General features: G+C 41.7%; 1 pseudogene; it reads left to right on the top strand.

The window, feature by feature from the left end:
- The first annotated feature begins 3,672 nt into the window (after positions 1 to 3,672).
- Positions 3,673 to 16,443, top strand: LOC129624950 (prostaglandin F synthase 1-like; annotated as a pseudogene).
- The last annotated feature ends 8,045 nt before the right edge of the window (positions 16,444 to 24,488 follow it).

Below are 24,488 nucleotides of genomic sequence, written 5' to 3' on the forward strand. Positions count from 1 at the left end.
CACCTGGAGCTCCTCCCCAAGACAGTGTGTGATACTTGCTGTGCGCTAAGTGTGGCTCCTGTGATTGTTCAGGAAGAGTTGTTGCCGATTTCTTTTCTTCCTTTCATGGATCAGGCTTCCCAGGTAGGGCAGTGGTAAAGAATCTGCCTGACAGTGCAGGAGATACAGGTTGCATCCCTGATTCAGGAAGATCTACTGGAAAAGGAAATGGCAGCCCACTCCAGTATTCTTGAGAATACCATGGACAGAGAAACCTGTGGGGTCCATGGGGTCACAATAGAGGGGTCTTGACTTAGTGACTAAACAGTAACAAAAACAGTTTCATGACTCAGGTTTTTCTCTCTTTTTTCCTCTGTCTCTTTTTTTAGCTTTCTTGTTTCACCTTTCTTTATTGTATGCCTTTTCTCTCTCTCCCTCTGTGTATTCATGACTGGGTACTTGGACAAGCACAGCACACCCACTGTTTGCAGATTCATACCACATCCTGATTGTCCTTCACTAGCTGACGTGGCATGTGCCTGGTCCTGGGGTCAGCCCAACAGGAAACAAAGGGAAACTCAGTTCATTTCTGAGTCAACAACTTACCTGGCCCTGAGTGGCTTTCTGATTCTGGGAAATATATAATTGTTTTTGAATGCCTTACTATCCCCCAAATCCACACTCCAGTTCTATCAGGATTTTACATGGTTTTGTGTATGTCTCCACCCTTATTGCCTGGCCCTGGACCCATATATATCTAGTCCTTCTGCAGCTGTAATGAGCCAGTCCAGCTGCTCTTCAGTTCAAGCTCAGAGTTAAGTGAAATGGATACCAGTTCCAGGCAAGCTCCAAGTAGGGGAGAATATTGCATATAAGGATTTCTGCAATGAGTCTGCTTTGAGGGAGGCAGCAGGGTGCTGAGCCGCTGCCCTTTACAGATCAAGATGGCTCTGCTCAAGTCAGGGGAGAGGTGAGTGTGAATAAAAACATACGGAAATGTCCTTCCAGTCTTTTGGATCTTCCCTAGTTGCGTGTTCACTTTGTTGCCGTAGATGTCTTTTTGACTCTTTCCCAGAACTCCTACTACATTTTTCAGCTGTTTTCTCTTTGCATACGTTCCTTTCCAAGGGAGACTTCACTCGTCCTAGATCACTATTTTGCTGACATCACTTTATGTGTTCAATTGAATTTTCCATCACAACATCCACTTGTACCAGTGCATCATGATTTCCCTTACTCTTCCCAAATTTGTTGCAATTTCAGTTGCTTATAGGTTTTTCTTTTATGAATAATATTTAGCACAATAACAAACTGTGTAAAATATGTATTCCATTCAGTTTAGTCTCTCAGTCCTGTCTGGCTCTTTGCGACCCCATGAATCACAGCACGCCAGGCCTCCCTGTCCATCACCAACTCCCAGAGTTCACCCAAACTCATGTCTATCGAGTCGGTGATGCCATCCAGCCATCTCATCCTCTGTCGTCCCCTTCTCCTCCTGCCCCCAATCCCTCCCAGCATCAGGGTCTTTTCCAGTGAGTCAACTCTTTGCATGAGGTGGCCAAAGTATTGGAGTTTCAGCTTTAGCATCAGTCCTACCAATGAACACCCAGGACTGATCTCCTTTAGCATGGACTGGTTGGATCACCTTGCAGTCCAAGGGACTCTCAAGAGTCTTCTCCAACACCACAGTTCAAAAGCATCAATTCTTCAGTGCTCAGCTTTCTTCACAGTCCAACTCTCACATCCATACATGACCACTGGAAAAACCATAGCCTTGACTAGACGGACCTTTATTGGCAAAGTAATATCTCTACTTTTTATTTATTTTTTTTTTTTTTTATTTTTTTTTTTTTTATTGATAAATAAAAATTTATTGATAAATTCCATAGGTAATGCAACTCAATGATATGTAAGTACATGGGAACAAATGGAGTTTGGTTATAGGTATGTCACTCGGTTCTTTGAACTTCTAGCAAGTTGCCCCCCAGTCACATAATTCTGTATAATAAAAATGTATTTTAATGATCTAGTTAAATGTTTAAGAAAGTTTATCTCTACTTTTTAATATGCTATCTAGGTTGGTCATAACTTTCCTTCCAAGGAGTAAGGGTCTTTTAATTTCATGGCTGCAATCACCATCTGCAGTGATTTTGGAGCCCCCAAAAATAAAGTCTGACACTGTTTCCACTGTTTCCCCATCTATTTCCCATGAAGTGATGGGACCAGATGCCATGATCTTCATTTTCTGAATGCTGAGCTTTAAGCCAACTTTTTCAGTTTCCTCTTTCACTTTCATCAAGAGGCTTTTTAGTTCCTCTTCACTTTCTGCCATAAGGCTGGTGTCATCTGCATATCTGAGGTTATTGATATTTCTCCCAGCAATCTTGATTCCAGCTTGTGCTTCTTCCAGCCTAGTGTTTCTCATGATGTACTCTGCATATAAGTTAAATAAGCAGGGTGACAATATACAGCCTTGACGTACTCCTTTTCCTATTTGGAACCAGTCTGTTTTTTCCATGTCCAGTTCTAACTGTTGCTTCCTGACGTGCACATAGGTTTCTCAAGAAGCAGGTCAGGTGGTCTGGTATTCCCATCTCTTTCAGAATTTTCCACAGTTTATTGTGATCCACACAGTCAAAGGCTTTGGCATTGTCAATAAAGCAGAAATAGATATTTTTCTGCAACTCTCTTGCCTTTTTGATGATCCAGCGGATGTTGCCAGTTTGATCTCTGGTTCCTCTGTCTTTTCTAAAACCAGCTTGAACATCTGGAAGTTCACAGATCACATACTGTTGAAGCCTTTGTCACATTATAAAAGTGCTCTAAAAAGTTATGTAACTTAGTACATGGTATAAATACTCAAGAGCCTATTTGAACCTGCACACAGTATCCACAAATTGTTTGATTAACACCAATAAACACTTTGCCAAAATATCTGGTTTTGGTATCCTTTTCAGAATTTCACCCTAATCAGGTCTGTAAGGGCTTCTCAGGTGGCCCAGTAGTAAGAATTCGGCTGCTAATATAAGTGACACAAGAAAGTTGGGTTCGATCCCTGGATCAGGAAGATACTGTGGTGTAGGAAATGGCAACCGACTCCAGTATTCTAGCCCGGTAATTCCATGAACTGTGGAGCCTGGCGGGGTACAGTCCATGGGGTTGTAAGAGTCGGACATGACTTACTGACTATACCTCTACCACCACAGGTGTGTAAAGCAAAATAATTTTGCTGCTGGAAAATTTAAAAAGGCAAATTTGGTTTGTTTTACATTTTTATTCTTTCTTAAGAGATTACATTTTAGAAAATACTTATTAATCATCACTTCTTAATTGTGTGATTAGTGTGCCTTTCTGTACTATGAAATAGTTGTTTCAATTGATGTTTGATCAAAAGTGGGCTTTATAATTAGAAATGTGAAATGACTGGTATGTGGAGGTTTCTGTGTAACATTTGGTCAATAATTGGCATGTTTCATCATTATATAACTGAAGTTATTCTGATAAAAAAAAAAAAAACTACCAATGTAACTGGCTTCATTTTTCTTCTTACCCTATGGGCAATTGTTTAATCCTCTCCTCCTCCAATGTATCTGTTAACATTGGACAGTCAGCTGGGGTGTTAACTTCCTGTTATTTATAACCTATGGAGGCAGAATAAAAGATCAGTCTTCTTATTCAGAGGTGAAACAGGCAATGGATCCCAAAGGCCAGAGAGTGAAGCTTAATGACAGCCACTTCATTCCTGTCCTGGGATTTGGCACCGCTGTACCTCCAGAGGTATAAGTACTGGTATGGGCTTGAGATATAAATAGTAGTGGATGTAACATGAGTGGAAGGGACTTGGGTTGTCAGGCACTGAGCTCCTGGCTAGCTCCTCTAGCCACTATCCAGGCTAGAATCATGTCCTGTCAAAGGGGAGAGAGCATCCAGTCTTCACTCTGCATCAGGGTCTGAGGCTGTGCTCACTCGCAGATTACTTTGGGCTCCCCCCCAGTTTCTGTTTCTTTCTCAGCTTTGCAGAAGAGGTGAGTCTTGGCTGTCAAGATCACTGGCTGTCTGCTTTGTTTTGAGGGCGATTGCAACAGCCGGGTTTCTCTATGTATTTCATTAGTTCCAGAACTCTTACGTCCTTCAAAAAAAGGTGTGATCCAGAGAAGTATTTGAGGTGGAAGGTCTTAAGGACGAGGTGAATAGGAACTAATGGGAGAGAATTGCTTTTCTACCGTGGGGTGCCTGGTAGGTGCCAGGCAAGACACTCTAGCTCTGTTTTGCCTTGTACTTCGGTTGCTCCTTGGAAACTTCTAATGGAAAATATAGTGTCATTTGAGGGGATAAGCTACCATCTTACAGGCCAGGTTGTGTAATGCATCCTTGCGTGTTGTAGTGTCTTTTTATTAAAGTGTAGTTTTCAGTGCTTGGGACGAAAAGGGACTAGCGGACAAGTCTCTAGATCTGAAGCCAGAAAGTTTGCTGTCCATCTTGTCTTTAGAGAATGTAGTTGTGACAAGTTCTGATCCTGAAACTTTGCATCTCACTTTTTTCATTTGGAAAACAGAAGGAAATATTCAGAGGCATTTTGGAAAGAGAAGACAGGACTTTGTAGTGCAAAGTATGGTGAGGGGAGTAATGTGTCAAGGCTAGTACTGAAGCTCACTGGTCCATTTGTCAGTGCATCCCTGAATGCCCAAGTGTTTAAGAAAGACCAGGACTGAACCCAACAGAGGGTGGTTACAACAATTATCTACCTCCTTGAAATAGGAAAGATTCTGACACATGAAAAAGAAATGGAATATTATTTAGCCTTTAAAACAAAGTTAATACTGCCACACAGGTTGAAACCACACAGGTGTACTGAGAGAAGTTTAGCTAAGTGAAGTAAGCCAGAAATAAAAAGACAAATACTACATGATGTCTTTGTGGAAAGTGAAAGTGAATTCGCTCAGTTGAAAGGTTGTTGTTGAATCACGCGAATACACCGGGATTCTTGGCCCCCGGAGGAGAAGAATTCAATCCGGGGCCAGAGACGAGGCTTGATCGCTCAGAGCTTTTGTGTAATAAAGTTTTATTAAAGTATAAAGGAGATAGAGAAAGCTTCTGACATAGGCATCAGAAGGGGGCAGAAAGAGTACCCCCCTTGCTAGTCTTCAGCTGGATGTTATATAGTCACTATCAGTCTGTTAATGAAAGAAAGGAATGTCTTAAAATTCAGAATAGCACCAGGCCCCTCGCCCATAAGATGCATTTTGGGATAATCTTGGGCCATAAAATAATTAACTTGAATCTTAAAGAAGGGCAGACCACCATACAAATAGTTTCATTTACATAGATTAGGGGAACAATATCTGAGTATAACATACTGGTTTGTCAAGTAGGTTTTGGGCCCAGAGGCGGAACCGACTTGGAGACCGAGTTTGGGGTAAAGGCGTAGTACATTAGCATAGCTTAAGACAAACATTTCCATAAGAAAAAGGCATTGGTTATCTCTAGGCTCAAGAATAGCTAACTTCAGGTGAAACCAGGTGTCATTATGGCAACACAGTATTTTAAGAGAAACCTCTCTTTAAATTTGTATAGAGAAGGAAAAAAATATTGCTAGTTTGTTTCCTCCTGCTGCTTAAGAAAGATAAAAATGTCTGACATTTGCAGGCTATTTCCTCCATTTGGAGACCCCTGGCCTTCCTGCCTGTTACCCTCTCACAGTCGTGTCCGACTCTTTGCTACCCCATGGATTGTAGACTACCAGGCTCCTCTGTCCATGGGATTTTCCAGGCAAGAACACTGGAGTGGGTTGCCATTTCCTTCTCCAGGAGATCTTCTTGACCCAGGGATCAGACCTGGTTCTCTCTTATTGTAAGCAGACGCTTTACCATCTGAGCCACCAATGAAGTCTCTTTGTAGGTGGAATCAAAAGTAGTGGAACTTATACAAACATAGAGTAGAGAAATGAAGACCAGAAGCTGGAGACAAATCTGCAAAAAATGGAAAGATGTTTGTCAACAATGTAGACCTTCAGTGATAAGATGAATAAGTTGGTGACCTGATGCAAGCACCATGACTATAGTTATGAATAATGGGTTATACCCTGAGATTTTGTAGACACTAGATTTTAAGTTTTCTTACAAACCCCCTAAAGTAAGGTAAGTGAAATGAGGGATCTGCTACCTAGCTTGATTTCAGTGATCATCAACAATGGATCCTTATATAAGAACATCACTTTGTACATCTTGAATAGATACAGCTTATATTGGGTATATTCCACATATCTTCACTGGTAGACAGTGGTCTTAGACGCTTTCACCTTGCTCCTTGATGCTTTTTGTTATTATTGTTGTTCAGTCACTAAGTCATGTCCGACTCGTTGTGATCCTATGGATTGCAGCAGGCCAGGCTCCCTGTCTCTCACTATCTCCTGTAGTTTAATGTCTTTATCATATACCTTACGCCTTTGTTGATTTTGCTTCAAGTATCTTATAGTATAAATCTTATTCATTACTACAACTTTATGCTAGGTCCTTTAGGTCCACTGAACCTGGAGGTGGGTTTAGAGTCCTCTGATGCCTGTGATCGACCATAGATCATTAGGGATGTAAGGGTTACTGGGTGTGTATTTCAAATCTGACCAGGAATGTTCAGGGAAACTGTCCAGGGTTCAGCACCACACATACAGATCTAATCAAAGACATGAAGAAAAGTTGATTCTTTGGAAGATCAAAGCTTGTGCTAGCAATCTCTTAATCATGTGGATGTTAAAATTCTGCCTTTGTTGCTTATGTAGGTTCTTAAGAGAGAAGCTCTGGAAGTCACCAAATTTGCTATAGAGGTTGGGTTCCGCCATATTGACTCTGCTCATGTGTACAAAAATGAAGAGCAAGTTGGCCAGGCCATTTGAAGCAAGATTGCAGATGACACTGTGAAGAGAGAAGACATATTCTACACTTCAAAGGTGTTGTGTGTTGTGTGTGTGAATATGTGGGCTTGTGAGTGTGCCCTGGTGACTAATATATAATAGGATCATTTGTTTGGTGAAGAGTTGATTGGTGAACTATGTTTCTTGGTATATTCTTAAGGTATTAGAAATCCTTGGTGTTCAGTGGTTAAGAGTTGGCACATTACCATCATTGGTCAAGAAAGTAATATCCCACAAGTCACATAGTAAAACCAAAAGAAACTTTCCTAATTATTATTAATAAAATTTCTATTCTTTAATATTTTCAGTTTTGGTGCACTTTCCATCAACCAGAGTTGGTCAGACCAGCCTTGGAAAAGTCACTGAAAAATCTTCAACTGGACTATGTCGATCTCTATATTATTCATTTTCCACTGGCTGTGAAGGTTAGAAATATGTGTGATCACATCAATGTTATATCTTGTGTTAGAATGTGTGTCAACTTGCATGGATGGTTGAATTAAGATTTTTATTAGTAGATTGAAGGGATGATTACGCTAGAGTAGAATCCCCCAAATAATCCTTTGTGGTCATCTATTTACTGAGTTTCTTTGAATCTGTTACATGCCTCTGAGACAAAGGAGTTAATAATCTGAGAGTCTCTGCTTGAAAAACTTGAGGAAGTAGAAATAGGTGAGTTCTGCACACAGTCCTGGTTGTGACTCCTGAGTGTCTGGGGATTTCATGAACCAAGAGTTTGGTGAAGCCGTGGTGAGCATGACACGGCCTTACATTGAACATGATGATTTTATCTTGTCTTTCATCCTTTTAAGTTGAGCAGATTTGGTGGTGCTCCCTCTTGGGTGAGTCTAAACCTTGTACCTTTATAGGGAATTAGGAGATATTGTCTACAGTCCTGCCCAACTTTACAATGAGATTTGTAGACTGCACTTAGTCATTAAGAATGTTTTACTTAGAAGTCAAATAGGGGCACTGTATCAACCAAGAGGGGTGGGATTTGGAGGGAGATGGGAAGGAGGTTCAAAAGGGAGGAGATATATGTTTACCTATGGCTGATTCATGTTGGGGTTGAGAAAACAACAAAATTCTGTAAAGCAATGATCCTTCAATAAAAAAGAAATTAAAAAGAAAGAATGGTTTACTTAGAACTCTTGATTTCAAGTTACAGAAATCAACTCAAACCATTTAATGCAAAATAGCTAAGTGGACTATGTAGACTGCTAGTCTCAGAGTGAGAAATTTGAGGATTTGCAGGACTCTTCATAAATGTCTCCTTTTTCTATCCCTTGTCATGGCATTACTATATTTTTACTGAACATTTTCCATTGGTGGCAAATATGATTTTGGGGGCATTTCAAGGCTCAGGGTCATGAATATTTGAGAGCATGTCTGGATCTTCCACACTCCATGCCAACCTAATGAGAGTCTTGCTGGTTCACATGCCTGCTCTAGGGCATCTGATACTCGAAGGGAAAAGGAAATCTGATTATCTAGCCCAAGTGTAGCTTGCAATTTTTATTCTGGAAATTATGGCATGGAACTTACTGCCATTCTCAGACCAAAGACATTTCAAGAGAGGCAGGTACAGGAAACAGACAAAATTCACAGAAGTCACTGGAAGTCCCTATTTTTTAGGACATAGAAAAATTGTATTTTTTGTAACATATAATAAGTGTAACACAATAGAATAAGCCTTCCTCCTATAGAAGTTGCTTACAACTCCGTACATATATCACCTTGCAAATGTAGTAAGTTGTAAACCTACCTCATGGAGATTTAATTCCTGGTGCCTTGCAGCTTGGCTAAATGTGGAGAAATTATTTTATCACATCTCCAATATTTCTGCTTCTGTTCCAGCCAGGGGATGAATTATTTCCAAAAGATGAAAATGGAAAACTGATATTTGACTCGGTGGATCTCTGTCACACATGGGAGGTGACTCCAAGGAGGAGAGAACTGGCGGAGAAGCCAGGTAAGGGGGAACCTCCTTCATTTCTTCCACCTGTGAGAATGGGCTGTGGACCATGAGACTCAGCAGTTCATGAATCTAAGGGCTGGGATGCTGGGGTTGTGGGGAGGAAACCATTGCTGAAATGTTTACATAGAGGAACGAAATGGAAAATTTTGGACAATGAAGACAATGCATTTTTCCTTCCATGTGATATGTCTTCTTTGTTTTTTTATGGAGGAAATGGCAATTCTTCAACTTATGTGTTGACTTTCTTCCTTTTTTTCCTCTTGATACTCAATGCTAGTTCTTGAACGTGACCGTGTTTATTGATTTTTTCAGCATTTATTCTTGTTCTATTGCCCATTCCAAGTGACTGTTCACCACCCCTCCCTCCCAGGCCCTGGAGAAGTGTAAGGATGCAGGGCTGACCAAGTCCGTTGGGGTGTCCAACTTCAACCACAAGCAGCTGCAGAAGATCCTGAACAAGCCGGGGCTCAAGTATAAGCCCGTCTGCAACCAGGCGAGCAACTCAGCTCCTCTCCCTCCTGCTCTTCAGACCCTCCTTCTTGCACTAGAGCCAGACGTCTGTCTTTCCTCCCCTCCTGTTCATCCGACCTTTGTGGACAGAGGACTCTAGAGAACAGAATCTCTATCTGGATGGTGTGAATAGAACCCAAGATAGTATCTCTATGTAGTCTGGATGGAAAAGGTGTGGAGGGCATCCTGCTGAATTGTAGGTAGAACCTAGAACTAGAGGTAGGAGGTGTTTCCCTGAGATTAAAGGATGACAAGATTGAATGGGAAAGTGCCCTGAAATGAACTGTGTATAGGAAGGAAGCCATGAAAACATAGAATGAGAAGTAAATTAATAAAGTAACAAATCAGCTGAGATGGGTGGTAAGGGTTTGTGTTGGGTTCTGATGGCTGAATCCTTAGTCTTGTTGTCTCAGAGGGAGCACAGAACAGAAACATGTGCTGGAGATGATGAAAGTCATCCAGTTTAGAGGGTGAAGTTAAAGGTTCGTGATGATGCTAACGGAAGATAAAACATTTACCCGGGAATATCTACTCAAATATAGAGTACACCTTTTGATTACTCAGTCTTGGACTGGTTCTTCCATCCATGGTCTGTGAAAAAATTAACTGTATAAGCACACTTTTCTCTATTTCTCTCTAGATGTTGATATTTCCAGTTTACATTTAATGTTGCGATCTTTCTTTTCAGTTCAGTTCAGTGGCTCAGTCATGTCCAGCTCTTTGCGATCCCATGAACCACAGCATGCCAGGCCTCCCTGTCCTTCACTCACTCCTGGAGTCCACCCAAACCCATGTCCATTGAGTTGGTGATGCCATCCAACCATCTCATCCTCTGTCGTCCCCTTCTCCTCCTGCCCTCAATCTTTCCCAGGATCAGAGTCTTTTCAAACGAGTCAGCTCTTTGCATCAGGTGGCCAAAGAATTGGAGCTTCACCTTCAGCATCAGTCCTACCAAAGAACATCCAGGACTGATCTCCTTTAGAATGCACTGGTTGGATCTCCTTGCAGTCCAGGGGACTCTCAAGAGTCTTCTCCAACAACACAGTTCAAAAGCATCAATTCTTCAGTGCTCAGCTTTCTTTATAGCCCAACTCTCACATCCATACGTGACCACTGGAATAACCATAGCCTTGACTAGACGGATGTTTGTTGACAAAATAATGTCTCTGTTTTTTTAATATGCTGTCTAGGTTGGTCATAACTTTCCTTCTAAGGAATAAGTGTCTTTTAATTTCATGGCTGCAATCACCATCTGCAGTGATTTTGGAGCCCCCAAAAATAAAGTCTGACACTGTTTCCACTGTTTCCCCATCTATTTGCTATGAAGTGATGGGACCAGATGCCATGATCTTTGTTTTCTAAATGTTGAGCTTTAAGCCAACTTTTTCACTCTCCACTTTCACTTTCATCAAGAGGCTCTTTAGTTCCTCTTCACTTTCTTCCATAAGGCTGGTATCATCTGCATATCTGAGGTTATTGATATTTCTCCCGGCAATCTTGATTCCAGCTTGTGCTTCTTCCAGCCCAGCGTTTCTCATGATGTACTCTGCATAGAAGTTAAATAAGCAGGGTGACAATATACAGCCTTGATGTACTCCTTTTCCTAATTTTCCTATTTGGAGCCAGTGTGTTGTTCCATGTCCAATTCTAACTGTTGCTTCCTGACGTGCACATAGGTTTCTCAAGAGGCAGGTCAGGTGGTCTGGTACTCCCATTGCTTTCAGAATTTTCCACAGTTTATCTCTCCTTTAGGCACTTAAAACTTTTAATCTTTATCTGTCATATTAATATTACCTTTTCAAATAATCTGACACTCTTCTCTGTTGACATTCTACAGGTGGAATGTCACCCTTATCTCAACCAGAGCAAACTGTTGGATTTCTGCAAGTCACATGATATTGTTCTTGTAACCTATGGTGCTCTGGGATCCCAACGAGTACAAGAATGGTATTGAATCCTGTTGAAGACAAGTGAGAGTTTCCCTAAAATTCAATTTTTGATGAGATATTTTAAAATACACTACTCAGATAACTCTCATAAGCAGAGGGGAGAGAGGGGACAGATGGAATATTTTCTTCTCTTTTAACTTCCCATTACCCAGACATTTTTCATACATTGTATTAGCTTGTAGACTCATCATTAACAGATATCTGCATTAAAAATCTATATATAATCCCCTAGTTGGACCAGAGACACAAGCTTATGTCATGATTTATGTAGTTATTAACTAATAACACGTTTCTAAAAATAGAAATCCTAAATCTCATTTACCTTATGCCTAAAATTGGGATAATAATATACAATTCTCAGGTCTATTATGATAGAAAAAACTAAACTTGAGCCATTTTTGTAAATATGGGAATACATGTCTCTGATTTTGAAGCTACTTACTTTTTATCAATACCTTAGGAAAGTGAAAATAAAAACAATCCCTGGTCTTTCCCTTCTGTTTCTCGATTCATGCCCTTGATTATAGAAGAAAAACAACCTCTGAGAATTAAAGAAAAACCCCGCAACTTCAGCAATCCTGGTCTCAGGTCAATAATGCATCCGAACCACCTGCAGAGCTTTGTAAACAAATGGGAGGTGACACAGTTGAGATGCTGATTCAGTTTCTCTTCAGCTAAGCCATGAAATTTGTATTTCTAACAAAATCCCAGGTGATACTGATGATGCTGGTCCACGGACCACACTTTGAGAAGCACTGGTGTAGAGTGTACCTACTTGATCTGTTTGGGAAAACTACTCATGAACTGAGTACTTAGTCTCAGGTCCTCAGCATTTCTGAATTTTTTTCCAGGGTGAATCTGAACCACCCCGTTCTCTTGGAGGACCCGGTTCTCTGTGCCATTGCTAAAAAGCATAAGCAAACCCCAGCTCTGGTTGCCCTTCGCTACCAGGTACAACGAGGGGTTGTGGTTCTGGCCAAGAGTTACAACAAGAAGCGGATCAAAGAGAACATACAGGTGATGAGTGGAGCTGTTGGCAGAGGGGTCCTAAGGAATATCCGTCATGAGGGTCATTCTTTGTCCCTCAAGACTTTCCTTGAGACAAGATGAATTACCTGTTCTTCCCTTTGCATGAATGCCTTGTATGTATTCCTGATGGTTTTCTCCTCCTACTGTGGTAGGAGGTGGCTTGGCTGCAGAGGGTTCTATTCTGTTCAGTTGCTCAGTCATGTCTGACTCTTTTCAACCCCATGGACTGCAGCACGCCAGGCTTCTCTGTCCATCACCAACTCCCGTAGCTTGCTCAAAGTCATGTCCATCAAGCTGTTGGTGCCGCCCAATCATCTCATCCTCTATCTTCCCCTATTCCTCCTGCCTCCCATCTTTTGCAGCATCAGGGTCTTTTCCAATGAGTCAGTTCTTTATATCAGGTGGCCAAAGTATTGGAGCTTCACCTTCAGCATCAGTCCTTCCAATGAATATTCAGGACTGATTTCCTTTACAATTGACTGGTTTGATCTCCTTGCAGTCCAAGGGACTCTCAAGAGTCTTCTCCAACATCACAGTTCAAAAGCATCAGTTTTTTGGTGCTCAGCTTTCTTTATGGTCTACCTCTCACATCCATACATGGCTACTAGAAAAAGCACAGCTTTGACTGTGGACTTTTGTTGGTAAAGTAATGTCTCTGCTTTTTAATATACTGTCTAGTTTTGTCATAGCTTTTCTTAGAAGGAGCAAAGGTCTTTTAATTTCATGGCTGCAGTCACAATCTATAGTGATTTTGGAGCCCAAGAAATTAAATTTGGACAGAAAATGGAGATTTTAGTTACAGTGCTAGGTCTTCAGTTTATCCTATCATCTTGTACAAATGATGTCTTCTTACCTTCATTCTCAATGGATGAAATTGCATTATGTGATTATTTTAAGCCATTTGAACTGTTTTAACAAAATGCCACAGATATGATGTCTCAGAAACAATGAAAATTTGTTTCTCACATTTCTGAAGCTGGAGGTCTGAGGTCAGGGTGCCTGTACGTTCATGTAATGGCCCCTCCTCTATGTCATAAAGTTCTCCTTGTATCTTAACATGGTTGAGGGGCAACAGAGTTCTCCCAAGTTTCTTAAATGACTGTGATATTGTTGAAATCTCATTCACAAAGGCTCCACCATCATGACCTAATCACCCCTGAATGGCTCCATTTCTAACACCATCCACATGTGAATTTTGGGGCATGAAAATTATGGCAGCAATCTTTCATCTCCAAACCATCATGGTTTTATTTTGCATTTTCCTGAATACCAATAAGGTTTCATCTTCATATATTTAACCTTCTTGAGTTTCTGTTTTTATGAAGTTCCTCTTCAAGACTTTGTCCACTTTTGCATGATGTCTCTTGTTTTTTTCTGTGTAAGAGACCATTGCTCTTCCCTTAGGCATAGATGTACAGAAAACTCTCCCCAGTTTTAAGATTTAATGCAGAGATAAGTTATGCATCTCTTGATTCTGTGGTTTGAGATTCTGCCTGCACTCAGCTCAACTGTTGTCCTCTTGGCTGGGCTCCCTCATGCATTTGCAGTTCAGTGCAGAGCAGCTTGGCAGTTCTGCTGTAGCAGGTGGATATGACTCTTCTCAGAGGAGCCTGCACACTTCTCCATGTAGTTTTTCATATATATATTTGGCTAGGCTGTGGTCAGCTAACTTGATTTTCATCTCAGGACAGTGCTGTGATTTCAAGCCAGGGAGTGGGAAAAAATCCATGTCATTATCTCAGCTCAGAACGAAGTCACCACTTCTTGCACATTTCAGTCTCCATTGCAAGTTATAGGTCAGGCCATGTCTAGGGTCAGGTGCATGGACCCTTGAAAAATTGTTTTTCTGTTTCCATTCAAATTTGATTCAAAAATACACCTGAAGCTGATTTTCTAATATGATATAAAAATAGTTGCCTATATGTTTATTTACTTAAATGTATTTAATAGATTTTCATTATCAACTCTGTCATATAATAAGTACATTTGTGGCCCTTCTCTTCTATTTAACTATTCAGTTTTCTGTTCTGTGTTTTTAAAATGGAAAACAAGTGTTTTTTCCTCAGAATTATACATTTGTCTTTAAGGATGTCTTGACTGCTCTTGACTGGCTGTTCTTTTATTTAAAATTTAGTATCACTTTTTGGATTTCCACAAAGGAATATGTGATTAAGTCATGTTCATGTTGCACTGAATCACTGGATCACTCTGTAAAATGTATTTCTTTAGAAAGTTGAGCTTTTTTTCCATGACTCTGATGTGAATTTTTAATAATTTGTTGTTCTTTAATGTTTTAAACACTATTCATTCATAGCTGTTTACACTAAAGCATTAGTTGCTTTGGTTGTATACGATTCTTTGTGACCCCATGGACTGTAGCCCGCCAGGCTCCTCTGTCCATGGGATTCTCCAGGCAAGAAAGCTGGAGTGGGTTGCCATTTCCTTCTCCAGGACATTTCCCCAACACAGGGATCTTCTCCACTAAGGCATTGATGTATACGTTTCATAAGATTTACTCATAGATAATGAGCAAGTTTCATAACAGATTTCTGAACAGGATTTCAAGGGGGCATTTCCTTCCCACACTGCTTCAGCTGAACGCTGTCACCCTTCGGGCGTGTTGAGGAGAGGCAATCAGTCTAATGTCAGCTCAGGTTCGGTATCGAGTCAGGAGTGTCTAAAGCAGAGTGTTAGTTGGAAAAAGCAGATTTTAGTTTGTTTTCTGTCACAAGTGATTCACTCAGAAAGATAAGGGACTGATGTGCTGTAATGTTTGTGAGGTGGACAGAGAAGGAGAAGGTGTGGGAAGGAAAGGTGAGAACTCAGCAGAGGGGCCCAGGTTGTTCTCCTGGAAGCTGAGGACAGACATGTCTTCCCTGTCCCCTCTTCTTGTTTCCATCCAGCTGGAAAGTCCTCCAGTCCCCAGGGGGAGGCCAGCTCCTTCTGGGAGAGGTTAATGTGATTGTTCCTTCCTTCCAGGTGTTTGACTTTGAACTGAGTCCGGACGACATGAAAGCAATTGATGGCCTCAACAGAAATATAAGATACTATGAATTTCTAATGTAAGTGACTGTTTCACACACACAGGTTTTTTTTTTTTTTTTTTTTTTGCTGCAGGCAGGTAAGCAGGGGAACTAAGCTTTTTAAAGAGCTTAATTCTTGGAAGACAGCCCTGATTTCTAGTGTAGGAGTCAGCCAGTTACTTCCTGCAGACCTCAAACCAGAGATTTCCTCCAGGGCTTCATCCTTGATCAACAGAAATGTGATTGGGGACCAGGACAGTCCATCAGTAAAATTTCCACAGTTGACATTGTGGTGAATAAATTCACTATTTTGTTCCCCTAATCCCTGTGCCTGGTGTACCTCCTCTCAGAGCCCAGGGAGCCAGGAAACACAAAGGGCACAGTGCCTGTAGTCCACTACTCTTTCAGGGACCACTGAACATGTGTAATTGTTAATTCTATTTACGTCAGGGGAAAATGATTACATTAATTAAAACTATGTTATAATGATGCCAGATTTAATAAATGAATCCACCTCTTTGTCTTCCAGTGGTGTCAGCCACCCTGAGTATCCATTCCATGAAGAATATTGACTCTCAGCTCTCACTGTGGTTCTACCATAACTTGTTACTTCTAGGGTGGTGAAGAAAATTTTTATGCCTGAAGAAGAAGTTTAAATAAAGTGTCTGAACTTCTGAAAACATGCCTTTTCTTTTAAAAATAAACTGTTTATGAAACAGCATAGACTTAAAAGTAAGAATACATTTTCCTCCTGATGATTCAAATAATACAGATATATGACAGAATATTTAGATAGAGAAGGGACAGGATGGGCAGTAATGATCAGCTGTATTTACCCATTGGATAACAGTTACCTTTGATGTGTTTACCTTGTGATTTTCCTAGACAAAAATGTGCGTTTGTTTATTTACGATGATAAATAAACTTCAATCTACAGGTGGTATACTTCTCTTGAAACATAGCCTAAGTATCTTGGTAAGCTAAAAATATGAGTTAAAAAATCCAGTATTATATTTTGCTTCCTGTATAGTAAGCAGCACATCCTAGTCATTTATGTAATTTCTTATTTGTCTGCCCGTGCTCAGCATTTTGATGAATCTTTACATATTTTGAGTTTATTCATTGGTCATTTAGCCAAACTTTATTGAGCATTCTTTAGTAAGAAATTGTTATATCAATAAATGTCAATAAGTGAAATGAGAAATGTCTTGAGTCATTAGCCTTGTGGAGAATGAAACTGTTAATGATATCAGGAGAATTTAACTTTTAAAAATGTGTAAGTGTCTGTTGAGATAATTCTGCACAATCTCTCCCATTTCTTCTGTACATCTTTTAGGCAGAGACACCAAATCTCCTTCACCTCACACACCTTTTCATTTTTAAAAACAGCCTTGCAACACAGAGACAGTGGCTCCCTGCATTTCTCTGGAATAGTAAACACTTATTCCAGGAAGGAAGAGTATTCATGGAACATTTAAGGGTCAGCAAGTTTACTGATTTGGATGGATTTAGTGAGATGCGGAGGGAGGAGCTGAAGACAAGTCAGAGAGCCGGTGGGGCAGGGGGTCCTTGTCACATAAGCTTTTAAAGGACTTTACTGTAAGGGAAATGGAGAAGGATATTTCCAGAACACTGCTTCTTGGGCCCCTCTCTGATAGCCAATGGCCACCCTGGCTTGTCCAGACATCCTGCTGATCTGAGCCAGCTCTGTATCCCCCACTACCCACTCTGCCCAGCACAGGTGGCCCTCGCCCCAGGGAGAGTGAACTGGATCCAGAGGCACTGAGGGGGCATGTCTGGGCTGGGGGCACACGGGCTGTCCAGTAAATCAGCCAAGTCCTGAGCAGTGTCCGGTGGCCCCCTCAGCCTGTTCTAGGAGCAGGAGTGGGTGCATGTCTCAGGAGAAAAGTCAGGTTCCCAGGCCTCCTGTGGGTCCCCCTGGGTTCACAGCAGCTGCGGGGCCATGACCTCCTGGCATCGTCCCAGGGTGGCAGTGCCCAGTGCATGGTGTGCACAGGTCTCTCCAGGGAGGACCTCTGAGCCCCTGTCCCCACTCCTCGTCTGGGCCCTCCCGGGGACTCAGTCTTGATCTGACGGCTTCTCTTCCCTTCCCAGCCATCTCCGTGGGATGGTTCTATCCAGCCTTGGTGTGGACAAGGCTTCCTGCTGGTGTCGTGTGTTTTCAGGAGATGTGACCCTGATGTGCTCCTGGTGGGGGTGGGGGGGGGTGGGGGAGTGGGGGTGATCTCAGCATCAGCTTATCTACCTGAAGCTCCTCCCCAGGACAGTGTGTGACACTCACTATGCACTAAGTGTGGCTCCCGTGACAGTTCTGGAAGAGTCGATGCCAATTTCAATTTCTTTTCTTCCTTTCGTGAATCAGACTTCCTAGGTAGGGCAGGGGTAAAGAATCTGCCTGCCAATGCAGTAGATGCAGGTTGGATCCCTGATCCAGGAAGATCCTCTGGCAAAGGAAATGGCAGCCCACTCCAGTATTCTTGCCTGCAGAATCCCATGGACAGAGAAACCTGTGGGGCTACCATCCAGTTCAGTTCAGTTCAGTTCAGTCGCTCAGTCGTGTCCAACTCTTTGCGACCCCATGAATCACAGCACGCCAGGCCTCCCTGTCCACCACCAACTCCCGGAGTTCATTCAGACTCACTTCCATCGAGTCCGTGATGCCATCCAGCCATCTCATCCTCTGTCGTCCCCTCTTCCTCCTACCCCCAATCTCTCCCAGCATCAGAGTCTTTTCCAATGAGTCAACTCTTTGCATGAGGTGGCCAAAGTATTGGAGTTTCAGCTTCAGCATCATTCCCTCCAATTAAATCCCAGGGCTGATCTCCTTCAGAATGGACTGGTTGGATCTCCTTGCAGTCCAAGGGACTCTCAAGAGTCTTCTGCAACACCACAGTTCAAATCCATCAATTCTTCAGTGCTCAGCTTTCTTCACAGCCCAACTCTCACATCCATACATGACCACAGGAAAATCCATAGCCTTGACTAGATGGATCTTTGTTGGCAAAGTAATGTCTCTGCTTTTCAATATGCTATCTAGGTTGGTCATACTTTTCTTTCAAGGAGTAAGCATCTTTTAATTTCATGGCTGCAGTCACCATCTGCAGTGATTTTGGAGCCCCCAAAAATAAAGTCTGACACTGTTTCCGCTGTTTCCCCATTTATTTCCCATGAAGTGATGGGACCAGATGCCATGATCTTCGTTTTCTGAATGTTGAGCTTTAAACCAACTTTTTCACTCTCCACTTTCACTTTCATCAAGAGGCTTTTGAGTTCCTCTTGACTTTCTGCCATAAGGGTGGTGTCATCTGCATATCTGAGGTTATTGATATTTCTCCCGGCAATCTTGATTCCAGCTTGTCCTTTTTCCAGCCCGGCATTTCTCATGATGTACTCTGCATATAAGTTAAATAAGCAGGGTGACAATATACAGCCTTGACGTACTCCTTTTCCTATTTGGAACCAGTCTGCTGTTCCATGTCCAGTTCTAACTGTTGCTTCCTGATGTGCATATAGGTTTCTCAAGAGGCAGGTCAGGTGGTCTGGTATTCCCATCTCTTTCAGAATGTCCACAGTTTATTGTGATCCACACAGTCAAAGGCTTTGGCATAGTCAATAAATCAGAAATAGATGTTTTCCAGAAAGAACGAATGGATGGAGCCAAAGCAAAAACAATACCCAGTTGTGGATGTGACTGGTGATAGAAGTAAGGTCCGATGCTGTAAAGAGCAATATTGTATAAGAACCTGGAATGTCAGGTCCCTGAATCAAGGCAAATTGGAAGTGGTCAAACAGGAAATGTCAAGAGTGAACGTCGACATTGTAGGAATTGGTGAACTAAAATGGACTGGAATGGGTGAATTTAACTCAGATGACCATTATATCTACTACTGCGGGCAGGGATCCCTTAGAAGAAATGGAGTAGCCATCATGGTCAACAAAAGAGTCCGAAATGCAGTACTTGGATACAATCTCAAAAACGACAGAATGATCTCTGTTCGTTTCCAAGGCAAACCATTCAATATCACAGTAATCCAAGTCTAGGCCCCAACCAGTAACACTGAAGAAGCTGAAGTTGAACGGTTCTATGAAGACCTACAAGACCTTTTAGAACTAACACCCAAAAAAGATGTCCTTTTCATTATAGGGGACTGGAATGCAAAAGTAGGAAGTCAAGAAACACCTGGAGTAACAGGCAAATTTGGCCTTGGAATACGGAATGAAGCAGGGCAAAGACTCACAGAGTTTTGCCAAGAAAATGCACTGGTCATAGCAAACACCCTCTTCCAACAACACAAGAGAAGACTCTATACATGGACATCACCAGATGGTCAACACCGAAATCAGATTGATTATATTCTTTGCAGCCAAAGATGGAGAAGCTCTATACGGTCAGCAAAAACAAGACCAGGAGCTGACTGTGGCTCAGATCATGAACTCCTTATTGCCAAATTCAGACTTAAATTGAAGAAAGTAGGGAAAACCACTAGACCATTCAGGGCTACCATCTATGGGGTTACAAAAGAAGGTTCTTGACTTAGCGACTAAACAGTAACAGAAACAGTTTCATGGCTCATGTTTTTCTCTTTCTTTTTTCCTCTTTGTTTCTTTTTAAGCTTTTTTCCCCCCTTGTTTCTTTATTGTATGCCTTTTCTCTCTCTTCCTCTGTGTGTTCATGACTGGGTTCTTGAACAACCACAGCATACCTACTGTTTGCAGATTTGTACCACATCCTGATTGTCCTTCACTAGCTGACGTGGCATGTGCCTGGTCCTGGGGTCAGCCCAACAGGAAACTAAGGGCAACTCAGTTGATTTCTGAGTCACAACTTACCTGGCCCCTGAGTGGCTCTGGTTTTGGGGAATTTATGACAGTTTTTGAGTGCCCTGTGTTTGCATGTGTGTGTGTGTTAGTCGTGCAGATGTGTCCAACTCTTTGCGATCCCATGGACTGTAACCTGACAGGTTTCTCTGTCCGTGGAATTCTCCCCCCAGAATACTGAAGTGGATTGCTATTTCCTTCTCCAGAGGAACTTCCCAACCTGGGGATTGAACCCTGGTCTCCTGCATCACAGGAAGATTCTTTACTTTTTGAGCTAATATCACCTTGTCTAGGCAACCACAGTATGGCACCCAGCACACTCAGACACACTCCCACAACCTGCTTCCTCATGGGCAGTTCCAGTATGACCTAGGAATGTGTTTACAAGGCTCAGAAAGTGCAGGGAGACACACTTCCCTGTCTCTGGAAGTTAGGCCTTTTGGCAAACTTGGAGGTCTCACATCTTAGAAGCTGGATAGTTCCTGATAGATAGAGGCCTGAAAACACACTCTCTGTTGATGCCTTTCCTTCCTCAAAGCCCTACTACCCCCGAAATCTACACCCCAGTTCCATCAGGGTTTTACATGGTCCAATCTGTGTCTCCACCCTTACTCCCTTGTCCTTGGCCCCATATATATATATATATATATATATATATATATATATATATAGTCCACCTGCAACTGTAAGGAACCACTCCAGCTGCTCTTCAGTTTAAGCTCAGTTAAGTGAAATGGATATCAGTCTCCAGGCAGCCCCCAAGTAGGAGAGAATATTGCACATGAGGATTTCTGCAATGAGTCTGCTTTGAGGGAGGCACCAGGGTGCTGAGCCACCACCCTTTACAGATCAAGATGGCTCTGTTCAAGTCACGGGAGAGGTGAGTATGAACAAAAACACACAGAAATGTCCTTCCAGTCTTCTGGATCTTCCCTAGTTGCGTGTTCACTTTGTTGCTGGAGATGTTTGTTTGACTGTTTCCCAGAACTCCTGTGATGTTTTTCAGCTGCTTTCTCTTGCCATGCTTCCCTTTCCAAAGGAGACTTCACTCCTCCTAGCTCACTATTTTGCTGACATCACTCTATGTGTTCAAATGTATTTTCCTTCACAACATCCACTTGTGCCAGTGCATCATGATTTCCCTTACTCTTCCCAAATTTGTTGCAATTTCAGTTGTTTATAGGTTTTCATCTTATGAATAATGTTGAACAAGATAATAAAGTATGTATAATATGTTTCAGCTACATTATGAGAGTACTCTAAATGTTCTATAACTAAGTACAAGGTATAAACAATCAGAGTCTCTTTGCATCCTGCACATGGTGTCGTGAAGCTATTAATAATTAGCTTTCAATATACATGTTGCCAAAATATCTGGTTTTGTGAGTTTTGTAGGATTTCTCCCTTGTCACTTCTGTAAGGGCTTCCCAAGTGGCCCAGTGGTAAGAATTTGCCCCCTAATGCAAGTGACACAAGAGACTCAGGTTCAATCCCTGGGCCAGGAAGTTCCCATGGTATAGTAAATGGCAACCAACTCCAGTATTCTAGTCTGGAAATCCTGGAAATTCATGAACTACGGAGCCTGGTGGCTACAGTCCATGGGGTTGTAAAAGAGTCAGACACGACTTATTGACTAAACCTCCACCACCACATGCAGGGGTTAATTGATGCTCTGGTTAAGCCATGAGAAAATCACCATGGGAAAAGAATAAAAGCAAAATATATCAATACAGCATAACCCAAATAAAAGTACATTGGGTTGGTTAGTTGGGGTCATCATATCCTGCTAAGCTAAGGAAAAGCATATTGTGGACCTTGAAACACCGGGTGAGCGCAAGTTCAGAACATGGGTTGTGCACACACCAGATATTTTCCCAAGGCATATGCGGGTCTATGACCTCCAGCTAGGTGATAGCCCTTGTACAAGGAAATAACAAAGATAAGTTAATCAATAAAATGAGAGATGTGACCAGGGGACACAGGAAGCGGGCTTTATCGTAGCACAACAGATACTTTCTGCTTGCCAAGACACCAAATAAAAATGATGTGTCTCCGAGGAACAGAGCTCTTGATCCAAGAGGTCTTGAGTACCGCAGTCCCATCTTTAAAACTTTCATTCTGTCTCTAGTTTCTTTTTCCCAAACTGTGCGTTGTTGACCACTTTGGATCCCTACCTGCTGTTGCAGCAAGTGGCGCCCAATTTAGGGCTGGGATGTGAAGGATCTCTGCGAGAAAAACTGAAGTTGAAATATGGGCGGGGCTTGGTCCTGCAGAAGAGTGGAGCGAGGCCTCTGAAAATCCCCCTTTGCTGTAAGTGATACTCTCTCAGGCATTGAAACCGGGCATGGGAATTCAGAAAGCTGGGAACAAAAGGCAGCTTTTGAAAGCAGGGGGAACAGAAACAAGTGAGGGCCGGCTATTGGCGCTTTCACACACCATTGAGAAACGTTGCTCATAGTTCCCTTCTCTCCTTACTTTAGATTTAGGAAAGTGGGAGAAGGTACGTAGTGAATTACAGAAACCTCTTTGCAAGGGAGTGCTCTTGCCTGTATCTATCTGGTCAACTTGGGCACTGATAAAATCCGTTTTGGAACCTCTTCAGATCCTGGAAAGCTCAGAAGGGAGTGAAGACGAAAGTGAAATCCCATCAGAGGGAGGACCTGAAAATGCAGAGCCCAAGAGGATAGAACAAAAAACGCCGGAGGCTCTTAAAGCTGCAGTTCTTTCTGAGCCTTTGGGGAAGACCGGTTTCCTCTTCCCCTTCCTGCCTTGACCGCTGGAGTGGCTCAAGCTTTTCCTTCCTCACAACACAGCAGTTCTGTCACCCCTCCATAAAGGTGTTTGTTGGACTCGAAAGGAGGGTGACTTGGAGGCTATGATTATGGCATTCCCAGTGACAATACACAAACGGATAGCTCCTGGGACAGATCCTAATAATCCTAATGGGGTGTGTGAGGCTGTACACAAACAGATTCCCTTCAAAATACTTAAGCAAGCTGTTCAGAATCATGGAGTAAATTCTCCTTGTACCTTGGGCATAGTGCAGGGACTAGCTGAGGGTTCCCATTTGATTATGGTGTCTCATGACCAAGCCAGGCAGAGCCCCATCTCTTTGAAACTGGGGAGAACTCAAGATCAAGTGCTTATGGACAACCAAGCTATAGAACAGGTGAGGTGATACTGCATAAGAGCCTGGGAGAAAATAGAGGCTAAAGGACAGGCTTTCTTTACTTTAAAAGAAGACCTCACCTCCCCAGAGAGACAATCCCTGCTGGGACAACATCTTATCAGTCAGGCTACCCCTGTCATCAAAGCCAATTTGAACATTCCCTGGTTTAGCTATGAAACTATGACTACAAAAAAGAGAGATGACATTTTTGACACTGAATGGCCGTGATATTCTTTAGAAAACTGGCTAAAATAAAATCTTTTTTGAAGTTGCAAAACTGGTTCTTCTTCCATGTACAATTAAGAAAAAGTTGGCTTGTTAAGATACTTTTTTGGAGCTCCAATTCTGCCTGAAAAACAACAACGGGCCTGGGAAAAAACCTGAAGTTAATTAACTCTTATCATGTTGTTGGGATACACAGCCCACTCTATCTGGGACTCCAGCCCTGAGCAAATTGGTAGAACTCAAGCTAAGGGGGAAAAAAAAGGGGTGGGGCAGGGCAAAGAGACATTTTACATTTCAAGTGGAAAACTATGGGATCTCTGTCTGTCTGTTTAAATTTATCTGTGTCTCAGTGTGTGTCTTTGTTTTTGCATAACATGAGGGTAATTTATAAATGAGCTCTATTTAAATTCAGGTTCACGTGAACTGAAAAATATTAAATATTTAATATTTAATTAAGACATCTAGTTAATTATCTAATTAAATATCTAATATCTAAATAAGTATCTAATTATCTAATCATCTTAATTAAATATCTAATTAAGACATGTCTTAAGTCATCAACATTATGTAATATTTTTATTGTGCCTAGGTTTAAGGTAAACTAAACTTGTCAACAAAGAAAGTAACTCTTTATATATATAAATGAGATGAAAACTTTTAGATAAACTCTATTAAAAATAGCTATATTTTAGAAATGTCTATCTAAAATAATCTCTGAAGATTGGGGTAACTTAAATTTCTAGAGTTGTACTAAACTAAATGAAAAAAGTTTATTAAATATCTAGGTCATTTCCAAATCCAAATAAAATAAGATTTTGAAACATTAATTACTGAACACTAACTTCCTCTTACAGAGAAGCTAAAGAGATTTTGGACTATT

The sequence above is a fragment of the Bubalus kerabau genome, chromosome 13 (genome assembly GCF_029407905.1).
Source record: "Bubalus kerabau isolate K-KA32 ecotype Philippines breed swamp buffalo chromosome 13, PCC_UOA_SB_1v2, whole genome shotgun sequence".
NCBI classification, from domain to species: domain Eukaryota; kingdom Metazoa; phylum Chordata; class Mammalia; order Artiodactyla; family Bovidae; genus Bubalus; species Bubalus kerabau.